This window comes from Pelophylax lessonae, assembly GCF_965119305.1.
Source record: "Pelophylax lessonae genome assembly, chromosome: 7".
NCBI classification, from domain to species: Eukaryota; Metazoa; Chordata; class Amphibia; order Anura; family Ranidae; genus Pelophylax; species Pelophylax lessonae.
The window spans coordinates 156834811-156851466 of record NC_138774.1 but is presented as its reverse complement, the minus strand read 5'-3'; the positions used below and the strand labels follow the sequence as shown (position 1 = coordinate 156851466).

At 42.3% G+C, this 16656-nt stretch overlaps 1 protein-coding gene across 1 annotated transcript in view; it reads right to left on the bottom strand.

Annotated features, from left to right (window-relative positions):
- The window catches only part of SMARCA1 (SNF2 related chromatin remodeling ATPase 1), a 373846-nt gene that overhangs the window by 281315 nt on the left and 75875 nt on the right, over window positions 1–16656 (bottom strand). The gene's annotated exons all lie outside the window — the stretch shown is intronic.

The following is a 16656-nucleotide window of genomic DNA, read 5'->3' as shown; positions in this document are numbered from 1 at the left end:
CTATATAAGTTTTAAAGCTATATTATATCGTGTGTAAGAAAATATGAGTAATAATTATACGTATATGTATACATATATATTTAGGAATGTTATATCACATTTTGGTTTTAAATTCTTGCTACAGTAATAATTTTACTTAGAGTGAATACTAATTACCTAATTTTAGAGAAGTTTGTGTTTACGTTTTTATGGCCATATAGATCTTCCAATCTAGACGCAATGTCTGTCAGCATATGGCATGGTCAAATAATTAATGGTTTTTCACTAGCCAAGAGGTCAAAAAGGTCATCAGATAATAATAGTGGTCTAATTATTTTATATACTGCATCTAATGAACAGTACAATACTGCCCCCTTTGGAGATGCTACTAAATGCAGTCTTGGGGTAACTCAGTATTTTCCAATATAAATATATATTGTATTAAAAATAATTATTATTGAAATGGCATTACCAGATCCAATAATTGCCAAGATGAGTGATGGAGATATAGATGGACATTTATGTATGTACTGAGAGTATGGACAAGTTTTATGTTTGATTGACAATTGTGGTCTGATTATATAGAATACTTACCTATGGTTTATGCTATACCTGGAGAAAAGATAATCTTGCTTTTATTTTACTTTCATCATTGAGCTACATATCACATTGCATTGATTGTTTTAAGTTTTTATTTTATGTAGAGTTATCTTTTTCTGTCATTTCAAGTTTGATCATTTATTGTGAATACATGTCTTGTGAATAAATATTTTTATATATTCCATACTGTAGACTGTACTCACTAAGATTGGTATATGCTTTTAAAAAGAAATTAATCAATTAAAAAGAACTTGTTACATATTGATTTGTGGAAATAAGTGGAGATTCTCCTACCTTACAGATCTTTGCTTATTGACATAAATAGACACTGTTATATTCAGAGCAGTATAAATATTCTGACAGCAAGATCTGGAAGACCAAGAAAAATATCAGACAGAACAGCTCGCAGGATTGTGAGAAAAACAATTCAAAACCCACGTTTGACTGCACAATCCCTCCAGAAAGATCTGGCAGACAATGGAGTTGTGGTACACTATTCCACTATAAAAAGATACCTGTACTAATATGGTCTTCATGGAAGAGTCATCAGAAGAAAACCTCTTCTACGTCCTCACCACAAAAATCAGCGTTTGAACTTTGCAAATGAACATATAGACAAGCCTGATGCATTTTGGAAACACATTCTGTGGCCCAATGAGGTTAAAGTTGAACTTTTTGGCCAGAATGAGCAAAGGTACGTTTGGAGAAGAAGGGGCATACAATTTAATGAAAAGAACCTCTGTCCAACTGTTAAGCATGGGGGTGGATCAATCATGCTTTGGGGTTGTATTGCAGCTAGTGGCACAGGGAACATCTCACGAGTAGAAAGAAAAATGGATTCAATAAAATTTTAGCAAATTTTGGATGGTAACTTGATGCCATCTGTGAATAAGCTGAAGTTAAAGAGAGGATGGCTTCTACAAATGGATAATGATCCTAAACACACCTCGAAATCCACGGGGGATTACATCAAGAGGCATAAACTGAAGGTTTTGCCATGGCCTTTACAATCTCCTGACCTCAACATAATTGAAAATCTAGGGATAGACCTTAAAAGAGCAGTGCGTGACAGACAGCCCAGAAATCTCAAAGAACTGGAAGACTTTTGTAAGGAAGAATGAGCAAAGATACCTCGAACAAGAACTGAAAGACTCTTGGCTGGCTACAAAAAGCGTTTACAAGCTGTGATACTTGCCAAAGGGGGCAGTACAAGATATGACACTGGCAAGTCTCAGCCTTGCAAAGGGGGCAGTGCATGCTATAAATTCTGCAGGGTGCCCAAACTTTTGCAGACGCCATTTTTTTGTTTTCTGTTATTTTGAAAGTGTAAATGTTGGAAATAAAATCAAACTTTTGTTGACATATTATAAGAATGTCTAATCTGTAATTTGATGCCTTTTGGAGATTTTTCCATCTTTCCTTGGCTTCTTTATGCACATTAATACAAATTTTTACCTGGGGTGCCCAAACTTTCGATCCCCACTGTAGTATTGGTGGACCAGCAGGTAATCCAAGGACCAAAAATGGGATATTTGAAATACAAGTAAAATCCAGAACAGAGCGAGACAGACCCTTTAATAATTACAAGTAGGTTATTTGAAGCTACCTTCAGGTGATTTAACACTTGAAAAAAAGGAAGGCTGCAGGGACATCCCCCTATATATCCCCTCCCAATTCATGCTAGCCTCAGCTTTGTAGAAAGCACTATGGAGATCATGAGGACAGAGGGAAAGGCTTGTCCTGTGTCCCATACTGTACTCCAAGAAAAAAATGTTACTGGCATTTTTTTTTTTGTTGTATAGTACAAGGCATGGGCACCTTAATCATTATGACTGGGATGTCCAAAAGCAGCAGAACTGAGGAGTGGGTAACACAGCAAACACACCAAGAGGCCAACATAACAAAGGGTCAAGGAGGCTTGACAGACTCAGAGAGCAGCTTAGAGCACCTGAAACTGGCATCTGGAAGGCCCAAACATCCACCTGGTAGAACTTAAATGTGTGAACAGCAGCCTAGCAAATTATAAGGAAGAAGGCCTTAGGCCTCAACACAACTTTTTCCTAGTGCAACACTAAGAAAGGCTCCTTACAGGACAGGGCTGCTAACTCAGAGACACTCCACACAAAGGTGATAGCAACAAGAAAAGCAACCTTAGGAGTAAGGTCAGACAAGTGAATTTCTCTAGCAGGTTCAAAAAGCAACTTCTGCAGAGCCTGAGAGAACCAGACACGGGCCCCCAAGGGGACACAGTAGAGAGTGTAAGGGAAGAAATGCGAGCTATGTCTTTAGAATTAAGAATTTTGACCCACCTGTAAATTCCATATCTTGGAGTACAGTACAGCACACAGGCAAAGTATTTATAGGGGTTATAGGCTCATACTTCCAGGTGATTGGATACTGACAAAGCTTTCAGGCACATGCACCCTGGGTGCCTCTCCTAAAACCCTGCCCGACTTCATGAGTCCTCAGTTTTGTAGCATGAAAATCAGAGTAACCAAAGAAGAAGAGGGAGAGCGGCCTGTGTCCTGGAATATACTCCAAAATATGGATCTTACAGGCAAGTTAAAATTTCTATTATCTTAATCATACAGTACAGGACACAGACAAAGTATTCACATACCTCAGTATGTCCACAAGTAATAAATGAGAATGGTGGGCAACACCTACGCAAACAAAACTGTGCCAACAAGTCCAGCTTCAGAGCTCTGCTGCAAGAACCTTCCATCCAAAATCTGCATCTGTAGGTGATCGACATCCACCTGCTAGAACCCTTAGGCTAGGTTAACAACTAACTTCTCGGGAATGTGCATTTTTTTTTTTAGTGTTTTAATGCTACACCCATAGGGCAGCCCATTCATTTCAATGGGCTGCCCTACACACGCCAAAGAAATTCATGTACATTTCTGGGTGTTAAGCTTCACACTTTTTTTTACATACATACATAAATAATGCATATATTTTGATTTATACTTCAATATTATGTATTGATCAATATCCATTCCCACACTGCATTTAAGTTTCTATTATTTTTATTATTTTACATGCAATTCTGTTTTGCTGTATGCATTTACCTAATCCATTCAACTATTATTATTATTCATTTATTTATGTCCTCTCTGTGTAGTGTAGTGCAGTGGTTCTCAACTCCGGTCCTCGGGACCCACTAACAGGCCAGATTTTAAGTATTACCTTGGGGGATGCAGACTAGAATACTGCAATCACTGAGAAGCAAATGAGATCACCTGTGATGTAATTTAGTTATCTTGCAAACCTGGCCTGTTGGTGGGTCCCGAGGACCGGATTTGAGAACCACTGGTGTAGTGTGCCGGTTGTCCTGTTCTACACCTGTCATCTGTTGCAGCACTGACAAGTCGAATTACAGTCTAGTCTGAGCTTATTCATCCTTCGCACCTGTCAGTGCAGGATGACTCAGAGCTGGGTCTGTTTTAATAGTGGCAGCTGTTCTAGATATCTTGTCACTTCTGTGGGTAGTCCTGAGCAGCTGGCTACATACACCTGGCTGCAGGCTTTGGTTCACACAGACCAGTGTTCAAACCCAGTCTAGTCCTTAATTTGATTCACTTGATTTTTATTTATTTTTTTCTTTTGTTTTTGGCAGTCTCGTGTGATGTCTGTGCCGACACACACTCCCTTCCTCTTTCCCCACCCAGGACAGCCTAGTTGTGGTTAAACATATTATTCATATATTACACAATTTCTTTATTTTTCACAATTTTTGTTTTGAGCCTGTTATCTGCTTCCATTTCCAGGAGCTCTGGGTGCTTTGCTGCTCTCCAGGCGGACAGCTGTGAATCAGTGTTTGAGAGGGTGTGTGTTGGCTCCCTGTGACCTACCTCTTCCTGATCATATAAATGCTGGTGGGTAGGCCATTTTTAGACAGGCTAAAGAAGAAGCAAGGGTGCTTTGAAATGCATTCCTGTTCTATTCTCCTACAACAAAAGGTGACTTTATATCCTGGGCCCTGTGTTCCATCTATGGCTTTAGCTTTCCAGTGACAGCTGTTCCCTGCTTCCATTCCATCTTTGCTTTCTTGTCGGTCACCAAGGCATGGCATCCTGGGTGACTGTTTGAACTCTGTCCCAGAAGCCACCTGATTGTCATGCTGAGCTCCATTTTATTTTGTGAGTGCTTTTTATATTTTCTAATAAAATTACTTTTTACATGCTACACTATGGTTGACTGCCAGTCACTGGCTCTCTGCGCTTCCGCTCTAGCACTTGGCTGTGGAGCATGTGGGAGCGGCTGGCTCAGGCTCTCAGCAGATTGCTGAAAGGCTGAGCCGAGTGCTGGTCCAGGCTTCTGAGCAGATCCCGACCATTATTATTATTATTATTATTATACAGGATTTATATAGCGCCAACAGTTTGCGCATCGCTTAACAAAATGAGGGCAGACATTACAGTTACACTACAATTTGGAACAAAAGGAATCAGAGGGCCCTGCTCGTTAGAACTTACAATCTAAAAGGGAGGGTCAATTGATACAAAAGGCAATAGCTGTGGGGGATGAGCTGATGGAGCAAGTGAAACAGTGTTATTAGTTAGTAGCCGGGTAGGCTTCTTTAAAGAGAAGGGTTTTCAGGGATCGTCTAAAGATGGATAGATTAGGGGACAGTCGGACAGATTGGGGTAGAGAGTTCCAAAGAATGGGAGAAGCTCTGGAGAAATCCTGGAGGCGAGCATGGGAAGAGGTGGCAAGGGAGCTAGAGAGCAGGAGGTCTTGGGAGGACCGAGGAGAGCGGCTTAGTTGATATTTTGAGATCAGGTTAGTGATGTAGCTGGGGGCAGAGTTGTGGATGGCTTTGTAAACTATTGTTAGCACTTTGAATTTTATTCGTTGGGTGAGTGGAAGCCAATGAAGGTATTGGAAGAAAGGGTTGGGGGACACTGAACGGTTGGTAAGGTGGATAAGTCTTGCAGCAGCATTCATTATGGATTGAAGGGGGGATAATCTATGTAAGGGTAATCCAATGAGGAGGGAGTGGCAATAGTCGAGGCGAGAGATAACCAGGGCGTGAATTAAAAGCTTGGTGGTGTCATTGGTTAAAAAGGGCCGTATTCTAGCGATGTTGTGGAGGTTAAGGCAGCATGATTTGGACAGGGATTGGATGTGAGCCTGAAAGGACAGTGCAGAGTCCAGGGTTACCCCTAGCACCCTGGCATGTGTGGAAGGACTAATAGTTGTTCCATTGATCTTGACAGAGAATTCCGGGGAAGGGGCACGTAGAGGAGGAAATATTATGAGCTTGGTTTTAGATTCAGTTTGAGGAAGTGGTGAGACATCCAGGCTGATATGTCTGTTAGTAGATCAGTGATGCAAAAGGAGACTGATGGGGTGAGCTGAGGGGTAGAAAGGTAGAGAGGTGTCATAAGCATAGAAATGGTAGTGGAAGCCATGGGAGGCTATTAGCTGACCCAGGGAGGAGGTATAGATTGAGAATAGTAGCGGTCCAAGGACAGAACCTTGGGGGACCCCAACAGTAAGAGGAGTTGCAGGGGAGTAAGTGGAATTGTAAGTGACACTGAAAGTGCGGTGAGATAGGTAAGATTCGAACCAATGGAGAGCAGTCACGGAGACCGAGCAAACTGAGTTTTTTGAGAAGGAGGGGGTGGTCAACAGTATCAAAGGCAGTAGAGAGGTCCAAGAGTAAGAGTATTGAGTAGTGACCATTGGTTTTTGCTGTTAGTAAGTCATTTGTAAGTTTTAGGAGAGAAGTTTCTGTGGAGTGTTGCCGGCGAAATCCAGACTGAAGGGGATCAAGGAGGTTATTCTCAATGAGGTGCTTGCTCAGGCGGTTGTAGACTAAACGTTCAAGGAGTTTGGAAGCAAAAGGGAGTAAGGAGATGGGTCTTAAGTTATTAAGATTGGAGGGGTCTAGTGAGGCTTTCTTTGGTATGGGAGTTACTAGCGCATGTTTTAGAGAGCTGGGGAAGATGCCAGTGGAGAGGGAGAGGTTGAAGATATGAGTTAAAGAGTGTAGGATAGAGTCAGAGGGTGACCGTAGTATTTGAGAAGGAACAGGGTCCAGGGGGCAGGAAGTTAGGTAGGCATTAGAAAAAAATTTAGTGACTTCCTCTACAGTAGTTGGGTTAAACAAGGGAAGTATTGATTGTGCAGGAGGACAAGGTGTGTAAGGTGAGGGAGATATCTGTAGTGTAAAGATCTCTTCACGAATTGTATCAATCTTATTTTTGAAGTGATTGGCAATCTCTTGGGCAGTGAGTAAGTTAGTGGGTGGAAGCAATGGAGGACGAAGTAGAGCGTTAAAGGTCGAAAAGAGTTGACGGGGACTGTGTGAGAGGGTGTTAATGAGAGTGATAAAGTAGGTCTGTTTGGCAGTGTGGAGGCAGGAACTGTATTTATGGAGGGCAGATTTATATTGGCTGAAATCTTGCTGTGACTTAGTCTTACGCCACAGACGCTCAAGAGCGCGACTACGTTTTTTGAGGCTTCTGGTATGGTCTGTCTGCCAGGGTTGAAGCGGTCAGGGCCTGATTCTGTGTGTAGTGAGGGGGGCCAAAGCATCCAGGGTAGATGACAGTGAACTGTTGTAGACAGAAGTGGCCATGTTGGGGCAGGAGAGGGATGAGATTGTGTTGAAGAGACCATCTGTAGCAGAAAAAAGAAGTGAAGGGTTAAGATGGTGAAGGTTTCTATGGGTAATTGTTCGGATCAAGATCTTTGCAGAGCCTTTACCGGCTCTGTGACATCAGCAGACAGCGGGCTTCAGCCCACTGTCAGCTGAAAACAGGCCACAGAAGTGCAGAACGAACAACACTCCTGTGACTGATAGGGGATGTATAGCCAAAATAGCTTTAGCTATACTTCTCCTGTACATGTCTGTGTTCACACAAGGCAAAAAAAGGATTTTCAGGTACAATAGTACGTGGTGCAATTAGAACCACCGTCTTCTTCGCCTGCTCTGTCTGAGAAGACGAGGCAGAATTTGTACTGAAGGAGAGGCAGGGATTAGACTGAATTGAAACAAGGGAATCAAGGCATCTGGGGCTAAGGTTAGAGGATTCTTGGTACTGGCTACAAACAGAGAATGCTTGTTGTAGAAGAGGGGGGAGGTGTGGGACTTTAAATGAGGCACACAGTGGGAATGAGTGCGCCTCCATCCCTGTTTCAATAGAAATAAAAGGAATTGTTGGGACTTTATAAAAGGAAACATGGCAAGGTTGGCAGGAAAACGATAACACATTTATTGGTACACATCAAAATGCAAACATAACATGTAAAATATATATAAAACCAAGATGGTGAGGAAGCTGGTAGATGGCCCCCAATCCAGGTTCATAGAAACCAGCATGGCAAAATGACAAGAGGTAAAAGGTAGTTGAATAAAATCATAACATCTGCAGACTCAACGCGTTTCGTGGGCTGAGTTCGCCATTTCATCAGGAGTAGATGTATGGTCTATGTCTATAAAAAATATATACATATAAGGAAATAGCAATAATGATGGTTGATAGAAACTAGGAAGGGAGACAAAACCCCCAAATTCCCAAAGCTTACATTGTGACTCTGGCAGTTACTGGCAATGGAGTTGGAGGCATGATCCCGGGTATCTCCCCCGGGAGCTGAGGGTGCACAGGGCAAGCGGACAAGGCAGAAAATGCCACACACGGGGGGGGGGGGGTATTGTGGGTTGGAATAAATGAAGTAGTGCTAGTAGCAACATAGAAGGATATCTATAAGGATGAGTAAAAATTGTGATAAATAGGTGTATACTTAATGAAAATACATAGTGCTACTTGCATAGTGTAGGTAGAAAGTAAGAGAATAAAGTGAATAAAATAGAAATAACTGTGAGAAAAAATGGGTAAAGAATATGTGAAAGAGTGTGGCAAGCCAACACCAGGGAGGGTATAGAAAAGCCCAAGTGATGAGATAATAAGCCACAAATGGGTAACAATCCAGAAAAGGGAAGGAAAAGACTCATGCAACCCTGACTAGGCACTAAATCAGAGGCATAACCAGGACAAGGTGTGAGCTGTGATGAGGTAAAGTGTCCAAGAAAACAGAACCAGATAAAGAAACAGAGGGGAATTACCGAGATAGTAGATCCCAGACTCCAAGACAAGTGTGCCCCGCAATTGTCAAGGCCGCCGAACACTGTGAAACCAGTGTCACGTAGGTGTATATAGGTGGGGACTCCACGGGAACGGTAGACGCCATTGCAGAACCGCCTTAAATACACTGAAGATGGGAAAACAGTCGTTGGCGTGTTGGCACCAAATTGACATCACAAACACTTGCTGTTGAATCTAGAAACAAGTATCTCTACAACTGGAGTCCTCCATTTCTGACTTATCAGATTGAAGTTTTTTGGTTGAAGGGCCCATTCCCCTTGATCAAGGCAGTAACGACTGGGGTAGTCCACTTTCCAGATTTCCACTCCTGGGTTTTGGACTGCAGAGATTACTAAACAGTGAGTTTCTGTCCATGAGATTATCTGGCTGTTTCCTTCACGGCTGGTGAACGCCTGGTGCCCCCTTGGTGGTTGGTGTAGGCCACAGCTGTGGCATTGTCTGACTGCACCACTATTGACCTTGCAGAAGAGAATTCCAGTATTGTAGAGCCAACCAAACTGCTCTGAGTTCCTAGATAGCTTTCACCAGTGACCATGTTCCTGGACCATTTGGGACTGAAACACTCCTTCCTAACCTGAAAGACTAGCATCTGTTGTTATCACTTTCCAGTCATAGGAAGGGAAATATCCCATTGTTATGGCTGGCCTTGAAATCCACCAAGATAGGGAGTCCCTTGCTTGGCTGGAAAGAAGCATGGGGAGGTCAAAAGAAGGCGCATGCCTGTTCCACATCAACAATATGTCGTGTTGGGGAGCTGTTGAATGAAATTGGGCAAATGTTACAGTCTCATGGGGGGTACCATGAGGCCTAGAACTCTCACAAAGCATCTCATTGTGGGATGTCTCTTGGACCTCACTTCTCAAGCAAATCCTTCAAGAGAAGGTCATCTAGATAGCCTGTGATGTAAATTCCCTGAGTTTTGGGAAGGAAAAGAAGAGGTGCTTTGTGAATACACTGGGAGAGGGGTAAAGGCCAAAGAGCAGTGCAACAGACTGGAAGTTATTGTCCGCCACTCTGAAGCACAGAAAGCACCGATGAGGTGGATAAATGGGAACATGCAGATAGGCATCTTGGCTTTTTACAGATGCCATGTATTCCCTTTGTTTAGAAAGGCAATTACTGACTTGTGGATTGCATCCAAAAATTTTTGAAATTTGAAAGTATTTGTTGAGGGATTTTAGATCCAGAATAGTACAAATGACCCCCCCCCTCCCCCCGGTGGACTTTGGTACCAGAAACAGGCTTGAATAGAAACCAATGAACCTGTCTTGCAGAGGTTTTTGACTATCATTGGGCAGTTTTTGGTTGATTTGAGGGAATAAATAAGTATAGAGGTAAAATTCTGAACTCTGTTTTATACCCCTTGGAACCACTAAGTAAATCTACAGGTCTGGGATATCTGTGACCTAGAGAGTGGCAAACTGTAACAGACATTTCCCCCCCCCCCCCCCCCCCCCCCCCCCCCCCCCCCCAGGACACCCATTTATTGGGAAGAGGGCTTTAGGGAAGTATTGTTGGGCTGGAAAGGAAAGGCTGAACTTAGGTTTTGAAGTTGAAGTCGGGCTAGAGTGGTTAGGTACTCTGCATATTGAGGGTCCAGGTTTTAGCCACAAGATTCTGCATATTGGAATGGAGATTTTCTTAGGAAATCCCCACAAAAAGCAGAGCAGTAGGTAACTGCTATAATTGCTCTGTGAAACACAATCTTAAAAAACTGGGTCATCTTAGTTGTTTATTACCCTAGTCCAGTTAGCTGTAGTCTGACATACTGAAACTTCAGTGAGAGCTAGTTACAGGGCTGGGACTGCAAGAGTAAAGCCAGAATTAAATAGTGTCTCAAAAATTCTTTGAAGAATATTTTAAAGAAGGAACATCTTCAGTAGATAAATCTTGTTAAAGACTGAGATGGCAGGATCAACCACAGGGCTAGACCACTTCTTTCTGAACTCTTCTTACACTGGATAGAATTAAATAAAGATTTTTAAAGAAGTAAAAACCCTTTCTAGTGTGACCCAATCATCATGTATTGCACATACTGTCTGTTCATGAAGAAAAAATATTTTGATAATTTTTGCAGGTTTCTTTGTTCTCAAAGGGGCTCCCTTACCAATATATTGGCATCCTGGGGAGAAAAATATTCAACAGCTTCCTCCAATATTGCCACTATGTCTCCATCATTTCTTTCTGTTTCTTGACTTGTCTAAGGCAGGCATATTGGTATAGCGTTTTTGAGCCCTGGCAAGGATTGCTTATTAATAAGTTCATTATTTGTCTGAGGAATTGTGACATAAATGTGGAAAATTTAGCTTTTGCTAAAAAGGTTGCTTGTTGCATGCCAAAAATAGAGCTAAAACTGGATGCAGAGGCTGGCTTTGGAGCCAGTTACTGTTTCAGGGCAAAAAACAAACGTCACTCTAAGGTTAGGAGTTGTGCAGGGCTGTGGCAAAGCAAATGGCTCCCTTTCACCTGATCTCTGTCATAGCTACGTGTGAGGGTAATCCCCTATGGAGTACTCACAAAAGTAGGGTTTGGAATAGAGGGTAAGCACATCTAGAAGGAAAATGTAGCAATCTGAGTGTAAAACGACCTGTATAAAATCCTTGTGGTGAATGGACAGGAGGAAGCACCTGAGTACCCCATAAAGGCTGTAGGCAAAAGTGGCAGTAAAATGCGCAACCTGTGGTGTTAGGTCACACCTGGTCATCCAGGTGAGCTCTAAGTGGCTGAGTTTTAAAGCCAAATTACACCATAGTAAATACAATTCAAATCCCGTTCCTTTGTTTACGCTCCAAATGACATCTTGGGGAGCTGTCATTAGCAGCAAGGAGTGCAACAGGACAGTGTTTTCTTCTTTCAGTGATTAACGGGCATTGCATATTGTGACTGCAAGGATTTGTTTAGCTGAACCCTATGATTGATGATGGGTTCACAATGCTGAATACTTAGATTTTTTTTTGTTTCTTTTCATTTTTCCTTCCATTTTTATTTAATAAAGGACTTTGTCATTTTTTTTTGTGAATGAGGAAGGGTACCATGTACCAATTCACTTGGGGGGGGGGATTCGGATATCTAGGGGACCTCTTTTCTTAAAGGGGGCTTCCAGATTCCAAAATCTCCAACCCCACAACCACTAGGCTAGAGTGGTGGGGAAGAAGCCTTTGTCCCGATCAACATGGGTTCCCCTATCTTAATGATGAGGGTATGTGGCCTTTTGTGGTTAAGTTTGGGGGAGGCAACGTGGCCAGGCCAGGCTACATGCTAAGATAAGGGTCAGGCATAGATTTTGGGGCATCCAAAATAAGCATCAATAAGGATAGCTTATTCCGCTTGAATGAAATCTCTGTTACAGACATGTCATCCTGATCCAAATCCTCAGGGAAAGATCATACTCAACTGTCACCTCCTCTTCAGGTAACAATTCTGGTTTCAGGGTGAGATCAAAGATAGCAGACAGCATCAGGTGGTTGATGGGACACTACTGCTACCCTTATGTCACAGTCAGCAATCAGGCTCATAGAACAGTAGCTACAGTGAGAGGAAAGAATATTTGATCCCCTGTTGATTTTCTAAGTTTGCCCACTGACAAAGAAATGACCAGTCTATCATTTTAATGGTAGGTTTATATTAACAGTGAGAGACAGAATAACAACAAAAAAATCCAGAAAACGCATTTAAAAAAAGTTAGAAATGATTTTGCATTTTAATGAGTGAAATAAGTATTTGATCCCCTATCAATCCGATTTTTGGCTCCCAGGTGTCTTCTATACAGGTAACGAGCTGAGATTAGGAGCACTCCTAAAGGGAGTGCTCCTAATCTCAGTTGTTACCTGTATAAAAGACACCTGTCCACATAAGCAATCAATCAGATTCCAATCTCTCCACCATGGCCAAGACCAAAGAGCTATCCAAGGATGTCAGGGACCAGATTGTAGACCAACACAAGGCTGGAATGAGCTACAAGACCATCTTAAAGCAGCTTGGGGAGAGGATGACAACAATTGGTGTGATTATTCGCAAATGGAAGAAACAAAATAACTGTCAATCTCCTTCGGTCTGGGGCTCCATGCAAGATCTCAAGTCGTGGAGTTTCAATGTTAATGAGAACGATGAGGAATCAGCCCAGAACTACATGGGAGAATCTTGTCAATGATCTCAAGGCAGCTGGGACCATAGTCACCAAGAAAACAATTGGTAACACACTACACCGTGAAGGACTGAAATCCTGCAGCGCCCTCAAGGTCCCCCTGCTCAAGAAAGCACATGTACAGGCCTGTCTAAAGTTTGCTAATGAACATCTGAATGATTCAAAGGATAACTGGGTGAAAGTGTTGTGGTTAGATGAAACCAAAATGAAGCTCTTTGGCATCAACTCAACTCGCTGTGTTTGAAAGAGGAGGAATGTTGCCTATGACCTCAAGAACGCCATCCCCACTGGCAAACATGAAGGTGGAAACATTATGCTTTGGGGGTGTTTTTCTTCTAAGGGGACAGGACAACTTCGCCGCATCAAAGGGACAATGGACGGGGCCATGTACTGTAAATTTTTGCGTGAGAACCTCCTTCCCTCATTCAGGAAATTGAAAATGGGTCGTGTATGGGTATTCCAGCATGACAATGACCCAAAACACACGGCCAAGCAACAAAGGAGTGGCTCAAGAAGAAGCACATTAAGGTCCTGGAGTGGCCTAGCCAGTCTGCAGACCTTAATCCCATGGAAAATATGTGGAGTGAGCTGAAGGTTCGAATTCTCAAACATCAGCCTCAAAACCTTAATGACTTGGAGAGGATCTGCAAAGAGGAGTCGGACAAAATCCCTCCCGAGATGTGTGCAAACCTGGTAGCACACTATAAGAAACATCTGACCTCTGTGATTACCAACAGGGGTTTTGTCACCAAGTCATGTTTTGCGAAGGGGTCAAATACATATTTCACTCATTAAAATGCAAGTCAATTTATAACTTTGTTGAAATGCGGTTTTCTGAATTTTTTTGTTGTTATTCTATCACTGTTAAAATAAACATATCATTAAATTATAGACTGATCATTTCTTTGTCAGTGGGCAAATGTAAAAAATCAGCAGGGGATCAAATATTTTTTTCCCCTCACTGAATAGCATAAGAGAGGCTCCCACTGACCAACAGGATAAATAAACAAGCAGGGATCCTCATGTGTGGCCCTTTTGGGTGACAGAGGCTTGTTGATACCAGATTCACGTAAGTAATTTGGTCTATGTGCCCTGTGGTGCTTTGTATTGCACGGGATCTTGATCAACAAGGTGAGCACAGCTGTGAATACATAGGGCCTAACAAGAGAGCCCCTACCAATCCCCACTCAGGATCGCCCATCTTGTGGTCTGATAAATATGGGTGTTTTCTTTGTGGTTCATTTGCTTTGTGATTTGGTGAGGTCTCGGGAGACCCGGGCATCATGCTGCTAATCCCACAGATACTTGTCTGTTTTTAAGTAGGTGGTTTGCCCATTTACCTTATGGAGAACACTTTTCTCTACCTCTTATGATGGTGAGATATGATTATGTATTCATGTGACATGGTTGGATTGATCCTATTTTTGGATCTCCTTTAAAAAACGTTTTGGATTCTTATATATGTATTTAATACAGAATCTGTCCTCTTTTTTCTATCCATTTCATCCATCCAATAGAAAATCCATTTCTATTTTTTGTATGTAGGGCGGTATGATAAACTCAAAAATTTACAGTGGTGAGCTCCTACGCACCCTTTGATGGATAACTATATCCGGGAATTTGTGGCGTTTGATACGATTTTTCTCTGGTCTTCCCCTGACTGGAACACATCTAACTACAATTTTTCTTTCCTGGTTCTTTTTTCTTCCCCTTTTTCTTTTTCCTTATTTGTGGTAGGTATCCTTTTTGTACCATACCCCTTCCAAAACAAATAACCCCCCCATGTATACCTTGAATTGTTCAATTTATGTTGATTTATTTTTATGCGTATATAGTGTGTATATTTTCTCTATGTGTATTATGTTGCTGTTTCCTTTTTCCTATACATACATATTAGATGTCTGTGAAGTGTATACAGATGGCAGAAGCCCCGAAGAAGCGGAAAACATAGGCCACAAAACATGTTGGCACATCATGCACATTTTATCCGCTATACATTATTGATGTCACTGTATGTATTATGTTTTTATGGGCCCCATGTCTGTTCATAGCCCTACATACTATGAGGTTGTTTATATATGACTGTGGATACCAAATAAATGCATTTTTGTACTTTTCTAACAAGTTATAGATATGGTTGTTCTTTCGTTTGGGAGTCACCATTTAAAAGCCCAATATATGTGGGGTTAGATTAACCTCTTCCCCTCTTCCTTTCTGGTTAAACAAGCAGGTCACCCTGGCGGATGGCATGGGCTCACCTGAGGTGTGGGGTTTAAGCACTAACTGGTATTCTCCAGAGCTCCCGAAAGTGGAAATGGGCTTTGTGTGTGTTAGTACCAGGTCGTGGTCCTCAGGACAGCCCTACCAGGAGGTGAGCGAGCTGGAGTCCAGAAGCAGATAAAGCAGGTAGGGATCAAGCAGAAGCGTTCTCTGTAAACAAACCAAAAGGTAGGTAACAAGTAGTTAAAGGTTGGGATAAAACGGAAGTGTAGTCGAGGAACAATCCAAAAGGTCAGTAACACGTGGTAGTGGAGATAAGGTACAATAATCTGGCAAACAGCAAGTGCAGAGACATGGTTTAAATCAGGAAGTTCATGAGTGGAGCAAAGGTTTTCACTCTTAACCAAAAACAGGAGACAAGGCAAGAAAGCCCAAAGAGTCTGACAGGAAGCCAGACGCAGCAGAGGTTGTGAATTTACCATTCTGTATAAGGCTTTGATAAGGCCAAAAGTTCTGGCTATGAAATCTGACATGGTAGCAAAAAATCCTCTCTGGAGAGCTTCTATATGGTGCCCACAAGAGATTTCAAGGAGAGGTTGCCAGTCTAAATTCCTACCCTAAAAGAGTAGAGAATAGAGAGAAGATGTTCATCTCCTAAGGTCACCTAACAAAAAAAACAGAGGCTAGCTGGGAGTGGTTGTATAGGAGGATGTCCTTGCAGTCTTCCCTTTTGGCTGCTGTCCAATTACCTGAAAGTAGGACATACAGACGCCTCAACCCCATTGAAAATAAGGCAGTAAAGGGAAAATATATGCTTAAAAAGAACAGGCACAGTAAGCGTCTGGTTTCCACAGAAGCACTAGGCACCACTCTGGGTGATGCAATCAGGCACAGTAGCACCAATATATAAGCAATATTTCATAAAACACAGCACACATTTTAAATTAACCTCACCTCAACCACCAGAAAGGTGGTCAGTAGCTCCCACACACACCAAAGGGAATCTAGAGGGGCACCCTGGGCCAAATTTTTAGAGGACTTTTGCCCTGTACTCACCATAGGAGATCTAGTAGGTAGGAGTACCTGGGGATATACCCAATCTTGACTTCTCCCTCCATGATGGGCAAACCCCCAAAGGGGTCTTCAGGGATGGGGCTCAGAAGCAGGTAGACCGTGACTCTGGACCTGTAAAGCACCCAGTCGCTAACTCCATGTGCTACACTACATGCCAAGGGAAACGCCTACAGCAATATCCAGTGGATGGGTAACATTACAGGCCAGCTCTGTATATTCGAACCAGCGACATTCAGGTACAGTCTCCAAAGGCTCTGCCGAGGAGTCAACCAATCCAGAAGCTACATTAGGCACTGCAGTGGTTATGGTGCAGCAGGAATTTTGATAGAAGAATCACCTTGGGGAAACATCATCATTCAGAGAAAGAGATAGAGAGAAACCTACATAATGAGATTATCTTCTCTCAATAGAGAATTTTTGCCAGTGCCCAAACACCTGAAGGTAGCTGCATATAAACCAGACATATTAAATAAAAAGCCCTTGTTATGTACTGTACGACTAAAACATTTCTTTCCACAAAAC